The sequence below is a fragment of the Pan paniscus genome, chromosome X, assembly GCF_029289425.2.
Source record: "Pan paniscus chromosome X, NHGRI_mPanPan1-v2.0_pri, whole genome shotgun sequence".
NCBI lineage: Eukaryota > Metazoa > Chordata > Mammalia > Primates > Hominidae > Pan > Pan paniscus.
Window position 1 is genome coordinate 63,586,082 of NC_073272.2, and position 8,801 is coordinate 63,594,882.

The following is an 8,801-nucleotide window of genomic DNA, read 5'->3' on the forward strand; positions in this document are numbered from 1 at the left end:
AATGGAGAAGAACTGAAAGTCTTTCCTCTAAAATCTGAAACATGACAAGGATGCCCACTTTCACCACTGTTATTCAACACAGTACTAGAAGCCCTCACTAAAGCAATCAGAAAGAAATAAAGGGCATCTAAATCGAAAAGAAAGACTTCTTATTATTCTTACTTGCAGATGATATAATCTTACATTTGGAAAAATCAAAAAGAGCTCAAACAACTCCTTAAGAATAAATTGAACAATCTGATTTAAAAATAGGCTAAACAGCCAGGCGTGGAGGCTCACGCCTGTAATCCCAGTACTATGGGAGGCTGAGGTGGGCGAATCACGAGGTCAGGAGTTCGAGACCAGCCTGGCCAACATGGTAAAACTCCATCTCTACTAAAAATACAAAAAAATAGCTAGGCGTAGTGGTGGGCACCTGTAATCCCAGCTACTCGGGAGGCTGAGGCAGGAAAATGGCTTGAACCCGGGAGGCAGAGGTTGCAGTGAGCCAAGATCACGCCACTGCCGGGACCACAGAGCAAGACTCTGTCCCAAACAGAAATAAAATAAAATAAAATAAAAAATGGGCAAAACTGCATTTTAGGTGGCCTGTGGGGGCGCCATCAAAGTGAGGAGGAGGCAAGAACTGTTGCCACTGCTGCTTATTTTTTTATTTTTATTTTTTATTTTGAGACGGAGTCTCGCTCTGTCACCAGGCTGGAGTGCTGTGGCGTGATCTCAGCTCACTGCAACCTCTGACTCCCTGGTTCAAGCGATTCTCCTGCCTTAGCCTCCAGAGTAGCTGGGATTACAGGCACGCGTCACCACGCCCAGCTAATTTTTGTATTTTGGGTAGAGACAGAGTTTCACCATGTTGGCCAGCATGGTCTCGATCTCCCGACCTTATGATCCGCCCGCCTTGGCCTCCCAAAGTGTTGGGATTACAGGCGTGAGCCACCGCGCCCAGCCTGCTTACTCTTTTTCAGTGCAGCCGGAGAGAGGCGGAGTGTGAGCCGCTCGAGAGTGGGAGGCGAAGGGGGAAGGCCAGGGAGAGGCACAGGAGCCTTTGCGGCCATGTGCGCGCCTTCCTTGTCTTGTGTGCTTCGCCAGGTAGAGCGGGCTCACAGCAGCGGTGGGGATTACTTTGCTGCTAGTTTCGGTTTGCAGCATGCCGCGGGTGTAGTCTCGGTGGTGACGGAGACGGTAGCACTATGTCGGAGGAGGAGTTCAGCTGGGACAGGGCGGCGGCGGCAGCAACCGCGGCGGTAGGCGGCTTGGTGGGCGAGCCGGAGGGAACTATGGTGGCGGCGGCACAGGAGGCAGCAGCAGTGGCGGGAAGCGGAGCCGCGATCGGGGGCTGAACCGAGTCTGGAGGCACCAAAAGGGACAGCGCCGAGTCGGAGGGGGCGAAGATAGGCGCCAGTAAGAACTAGGAGGATGAAGGCCATTCAAACTCCTACCCATGACACTCTGAAGCAACGACGGCACGGCGGGAAGAAGGGAAGATGTTTATAGGACACTACAAGGAAAGATCTGAAGGACTACTTTTCCATTTTGATAAAGCTGTAGAGTGCACCCAATCACAGGGCGATCAAGGAGTTTTGGCTTTGTGCTTTTTAAAGAATCAGAGAGTGCAGATAAGGTCATGGATCAAAAAGAACATAAATTGAATGGGAATGTGATTGATCCTAAAAGGGCCAAAGTCATGAAAACAAAAGAGCCATCTAAAAAAATTTTTGTTGGAGACCTTTCTCCAGATACACCTGAAGAGAAAATAAGGGAGTACTATGATGGTTTCAGTGAGGTGGAATCCATAGAGCTCCCCATGGACAACAAGACCAATAAGAGGCTTGGATTCAGCTTTATTATCTTTAAGGAAGAAGAACAAGTGAAGAAGATAATGAAAAGGAAATACTACAATGTTGGTCTTGGTAAATGTGAATTAAAAGTAGCCATGTCAAAGGAATAATATCAGCAACAGCAATAGTGGGGATCTAGAGGAGGATTTGCAGGAAGAGCTCGTGGAAGAGGTGGTGGCCCCAGTCAAAACTAGAACCAGCGATATAGTAACTATTGGAATCAAGGCTATGGCAACTATGGATATAACACCCAAGGTTATGGTGGTTATGGAGGATATGTCTACACTAGTTACAACAACTACTATGGATATTGTGATTATAGCAGCAGAGTGGTTATGGGAAGGTATCCAGGGGAGATGATCATCAAAATAGCTAAAAAACATACTAAATTATTCCATTTGCAGCTTATCCCCAACAAGTGGTGAAGCAGTATTTTCCAATTTGAAAATTCACTTGAAGGTGGCTCCTGCCACCTGCTAATAGCAGTTCAAACTAAATTTTTGTATCAAGTCCCTGAATGGAAGTATGATTTTGGGTCCCTCTGAAGTTTAATTCTGAGTTCCCATTAAAAGAAATTTGTTTTCTTTGTTTTATTTCTTAATTGCTATGTTTCAGAATCAATTTGTGTTTTATGCCCTTCCTCCCAGTATTGTAGAGCAAGTCTTGTGTTAAAAGCCTAGTGTGCTAGTGTGACAGTGTCATGATGTAGTAGTGTCTTACTGGTGTTTTAATAAATCCTTTTGTATTAAAAAATAGGCAAAACGTTTCTCGAAAGATAACATGCTATCTTGACAAAATGAGAAATAAGCATTTCTCAAAAGAAGAAATGCAAACGGCAAACAGGCATATGAAAAGATGCTCAATATTATTGATCATCAGAGAAATGCAAATCAAAACTCCAATGAGATATCTCACTCCAGTTAAAATGGCTTTTATCCAGAAGCCAGGCAATAACAAATTCTGATGAGGATTTGGAGAAAAGGGAATCTTTATACACTTTTTGTGGACATGTAAATTAATACAGTCACTATGGAGAACACTTTGAAGGTTTCTCGAAAAACTGTAACTAGACCCACCATACGTCCAGATATCCCACTGCTGGGTATATACCCGAAAGAAGATAAATCAACATATCAAAGGGATATCTGCACAACCATGTTTGTTCCAGAGCGGTTCACAATGGCCAAGATTTGGAAGCAGACAAACTGTCCATCGACAGATGAAATGATTTTTTAAATGTGCTACATATACACAATGGAGTACTATTCAGCCACAAAAAAGAATGAGATTTTGTCATTTTTAATAACATGGATGGAAGTGGAGGCCATTATATTAAGTGAAATAAGCCAGGAACAGAAAGACACTTCTCATGCTCTCACTTATTTGTGGGAGCTAAAAATTAAAACAATTGAAATGGAGAGAGAGAATGGAACAATGGTTCCCAGGGGCTGGGAATCATAGTGGGTGTATTTGAGGCAGGTAGTGAGGCTTGGTAATGGATACAAAAAAATAGCTAGAAAGAATGAATAAGATCTATTATTTGTTAGCAGAACAGGATGGCTACAGTAAAAATAATTTAATTGTATATTTTAAAATAACTAAAAGAGTATAATTGGATTATTTGTAGCATAAAGGATAAATGCTTCAAGGCATGGATATCCCATTTATCCTAATGCGATTATCTTGCATTGCATGCCTGTATCAAAGTATCTTATGTATCCCCTAAATATACACACCTACTATATACCAACAAAAATTAAAAATATAAGAACTAACTATATGTTGCCTACAAGAGATGTATTTATGCTTTAAGGACACACATAGGCTGAATATGAAAGATAAAAGAAGATATTCCATGCAAATCATAACCAAAAGATTGCAAAGGTGGCTATACTTGTGACTAGTAAAATAGGCTTCAAGTCATAAACTATTGCAAGATATATGTATATAAATCTTCTTAATGAATTGACATCTTTATCATTAAATACTGACATTCTATATCAGTATATATATTAAAAAAAAAAAAAGATAAAAATGGGGTAGGGGCCAAGATGGCCAATTAGAAGCAGCTGTGTTCTTCAGCTCTCATTAAGAGGAATGGAAATAGAGAGTGAATTCAGCGCCTTCAATTGAAATATTCATGTTCTCACACTGGGACTGATTAGGCAGACAATTGGACCCACGGAGAATGAGGGAAAGAAGGGTGGGGCAACAACCGACCCTGAGCAAAAGGAACCAAACTGGAGGAATCTCATTATGTGACTTCAAATTATACTACAGAGCTATAGTAATCAAAACCACATGATACTGGCATAAGAACAGACACATAGACCAAAGGAACAGAATACACAACCCAGAAGTGACATGAAGCCAAAAGAACCCCCACCCCTTGCTAAGGGAAGCAGTGAGTGATTGCATGACCCCACCTAAGAAACCATGCTTCTCCCATGGATCTTTGCAACCCATGGATCAGGAGATCCCCTCATAAGCCCACACCACCAGGGCCTTGGGTTTGATACACATAGCTGTTTGGAGTCTCAGCAGAGCGGTTGCTTAGGCTCACACAAAGATCCAGGAGTTTTACAGACTCTGGCCCCAGGAATCCTGGCAAGGTGGGAGATCCATCTGTACATTCCTCTAGAAAGAGGACTGAAACCAGAGAGCTAAGCAGCATCATTCTGTAGGTCCCACTTCCATGGCACCTCACAAGTTAAAACCCACTGCCTTGGAATTCCAGCCATCTAGCACAACCAGCTGGAGACTGCCTGAGATGAATGAGTTCCTGTGGGGAGGGGCAGCCACCATTTCTGCAGTTAGGTTGACTCAGACATTCTAGCCTGCTGGCTCTGGGAGATCCAGGTGTTCCTGATGAGAAGGAGCACCCCACAACATAGCACAGCTGCTGTACCAGATCATGGCCAGATTGCTTAAGTGGGACCCCGATCCATCCCTCCTCACTGGGTGGGGCCTCCCAATGGGAATTTCAGCAACTCCAGCCAGGGTTATACAGACAGATTTCTGATCTTTCCTTCAGGCAGAGCCCCCAGGGGAAGGGGTGGCCACAGTCTCTGCAGTTTAATCCACTCAGCCATTTTAGCCTGCTGGCTCTGGAAATTCTAGGTGGCCTGGAGAAGGAGGAGCCCCCACAACACAGCGTACCTGCTGTGTTAGGTTGTGGTCAGACTTCTTCTTTAAGTGGAACCCCGATCCATCCCTCCTCATTGGGCAGGGGTTCCCAGTGGGAATTTCAGCAACTCCAGCCAGGGTTATATGGAAAGAACTCTGATCTCTCCCTTGGATGAAGACCAGAGGGAAGGGGTGGCCAATGTCTCTGTAGTTTAGTTAACTCAGCCATTCTAGCCTGCTGACTCTGGAGAGCCTAGGTACTCTGGATAAGGAAGGGTCCCCCCAATGCAGCACACCTTCTCAATCAAAAAGTAGCCAAGCTTCTTTTTAAAGCAGGTCCTTGATTCTTTTCCTCCTGACTGGATGAGAACTCTCAAACAGAGGTCTCCAGACACCTCCTACAGGAGTCTCCAGGCTAGCATCGGGTCAGTACCCACATGGGATGGAGCTTCCAGAGGAGGAAGCAGGCTGCCATCTGTGCTTTTACACAGCAAGCACTGGTGATACCTCCAGGTAAAGAAAAATCTGAGGCAACTAGGGTCTGGAGCAATCCCCCAGCAAACCACAGCAGCTTTACATAAGAGTGACCTGACTGTTAAAAGACAAACAAACAAACAAACAAAAATCAACAACAATAACATCAAAAAAAAAAAACCCACAAGACCCCATTCACAGGTCAGCAACTTCAAAAATTGAAGGTAGATAATAAGATCATGAGGATAAGAAAGAATCAACACAAAAATACTGAAAACTCAAAAAGCCAGAGTGCCTCTTTTCCTCTAAATGATTGCAACACCTCTCCAGGAAGGGCACAGAAGTTGGCTGAGGCTGAGATGGATGAACTGACAGAAGTAGGCTTCAGAAGGTGGGTAATAAAAAAATTCATTGAGCTAAAGGAGTATGTTCTAACCTCAAACCAAAAAGAGCTTGTATAGCCAAGACAATCCAAGGCAAAAAGAACAAAGCTGGAGGCATCACACTACCCGACTTCAAACTTTACTATAAGGCTACAGTAACCAACACAGCATGGTACAGGTACAAAAACAGACACAAAGAACAATGGAACAGAACACAAAACTCAGAAATAAGACTACACATCTACAACCATCTGGTCTTTGCCAAACCTGACAAAACAAGCAATGGGGAAAAGATTCCCTATTTAATAAATGGTACTGGAAGATCTGGCTAGCCATATGCAGAAAATTGAAACTGGATCCCTTCCTTACACCTTATACTAAAATTAATTCAACATACATTAAAGACTCAAAAACCCAAAACTCTAGAAACCATAGAAGAAAATCTAGGCAATACCATTCAGGACTTATGTATGGGCAAAGATTTCATGACAAAAACATCAAAAGCAATAGCAACAAAACCAAAAATTGACAAATTTGGATCTAATTAAACTAAAGAGTTTCTGCACAATAAAAGAAAATATCTTCAGAGTGAAGGACATACAGAATGGGAGAAAATTTTTGCAATCTATCAATCTGTCAAAGGTCTAATATCCAGAATCTACAAGGAACTTAAACAAATTTATAACAAACAAACAACCCCATTAAATAGTGGGCAAAGGACATGAACAGACACATCTCAAAAGAAGACATTATACATTTATGAAAAAAAGCTCAATGTGACTGATCATTAGAGAAATACAAATTGAAACCAGAATAAGAACCATCTCACACCAGCCAGAATGGCTATCATCAAAAAGTCAAGAAACAACAGATGCTGGTGGGTCGTTGGAAAAATGAGAACGTTTCTACACTTTTTGTGGGAATGTAAATTAGTTCAACTATTGTGGAAGACAGTGTGGCAATTCTTCAAAGACCTAGAACCAGAAATACCATTTGACCCATTAATCCCATTACTAGGTATATACTCAAAGGAATATAAATTATTCTATTATAAATATACATGCATGACTATGTTTATTGCAGCACTATTCACAATAGCAAGACATGGAATCAACCCAAATGCCCATCAATGGTAGAGTAGATGCAGGAAATGTGGTACATATACATCATGGAATACTATGCAGCCATAAAAAGGAACACGATCATGTCCTTTGCAGGGACATGGATGAGACTGGAAGCCATTATCCTCAACAAACTAATGCAGGAAATGGAAACCAAATCCCACATGTTCTCGCTTATAAGTAGGAGCTGAACAATTAGAACATATGGACACATGGGAAGGAACAACCCACACTGGGATCTGCTAGGGGGATTGGGTGGAGGGAGAACATCAGGAAGAATAGCTAATGGATGTTGGGCTTAATACCCAGGTGATGAGTTTATCTGTGCAGCAAACCACCATGGCACACGTTTGCCTATATGACAAACCTGAACATCCTGCACATGTACCATGAAGCTTAAAATAAAGGTTGAAGGGATAAAAAGGAAAATCTATCCAAAATAAATAAATTAATTAACAAAATTGATAAACAGATAGTATAATAAAAATAGTTGGAAGATTCAAAATTTAAAATGAAAGTAGAAATTATAACAAATGCCTCAGAAACAAAAAGGATCATAAGGTAGTCGTAAGAATAATTTTATACCAATAAGTTGAGTAACCTAGAGGAAATGTATAAATTCCTAGAAGAATACAACCTAGCAATATTGACTCAGAAATATAAAGCTTGATTCGATCAATAACAAATAAAGTTATTAAGGAAGTAACAAAAAATCTCCCAACAAAGAAAAGCCCAGGATCAGATGGCTTCAGAGCTGAATTCTATCAAACATTCAAAGAAGAATTAATACCAACACTTCTTTAACTCTTCCAAAAAATAAAGCTAGAGTGAATACTTACAAATACATTTTATGAGGCCAGCATCACCTTGATACCTATGGCAGAAAAAGACATCACAAGAAAAAAACTTACAACCTGATAAATATTGATGCAAAAATTCTCAATTAGATATTAGTAATCCAGATACAATAATATGTCAAAAAGATTGTACATCATGACCAAGTGGGATTTACCTGTGGCATGTGGGTCTGTTCAACATATGCAAATCAATCAATGTGATACACCACATTAAAAGAGTGAAAGATAAAAACCATATCATCATCCCAATCGAGGCACAAAAGCAGTTGACAAATTCCTAAATACTTTCTTGTTAAAATCTCTTAACAGTTTAGGTATAGAAGGAAGTTCCTCAACATAATAAAAGCCATTTATGAAAAACTCACAGCTAACATTATAATCAATGGAGAAAAACTAAAACCTTTTCCAGTAAGATTGAGTACAAGGCAAGGAAGCCCACTATCACAGTTCTATTCAATGTAGTACTGGAAGTACTAGCAAGAACCGTCAGACAAGAAAAAGAAATAAATGGCCTCTAAATCCAAAAGGAAGTAAAATAATCTCTATTGCAGATGAGATGATCCTACATGTAAAATCTCCAAAGATTTTACAAAAAAAATTGTTAAAACTAATAAATTTAGTAAAGTTGCAGAATATAAAATCAACATAAAAAATTTAGTAGAATGTTTATACTTAAATAATCTTAAAAAAGAAAACAATCTTATTACACATAGGATTTTGAAAACACCTAGGAATAAATTTAACCAAGGAAGTGAAATATCTGTATACTAAAAACTGTAAAACACAGATGAAAGAAATTGAAGAAGACATAAACAAATGGAAAGATATGGAAGACATAAACAAATGCTCATGGGTTGGAAGAATAAATTTTCGTACTACCCAAAGCAATGTACAGATTCAATGGAATTTGTATCAAAATCCCAGTGGCATTCTTCAAGAAATTTTTTAAAAGCCTAAAATTTGTGTGAAACCATAAAAGACCCAAATAGCCAAAAGAATTCT

The 8,801-nt window shown here is 40.4% G+C and overlaps 1 pseudogene; it reads left to right on the forward strand.

Annotated features, from left to right (window-relative positions):
* Positions 1-1,190: 1,190 nt before the first annotated feature.
* Positions 1,191-2,516, forward strand: LOC100986005 (heterogeneous nuclear ribonucleoprotein D0-like; annotated as a pseudogene).
* The last annotated feature ends 6,285 nt before the right edge of the window (positions 2,517-8,801 follow it).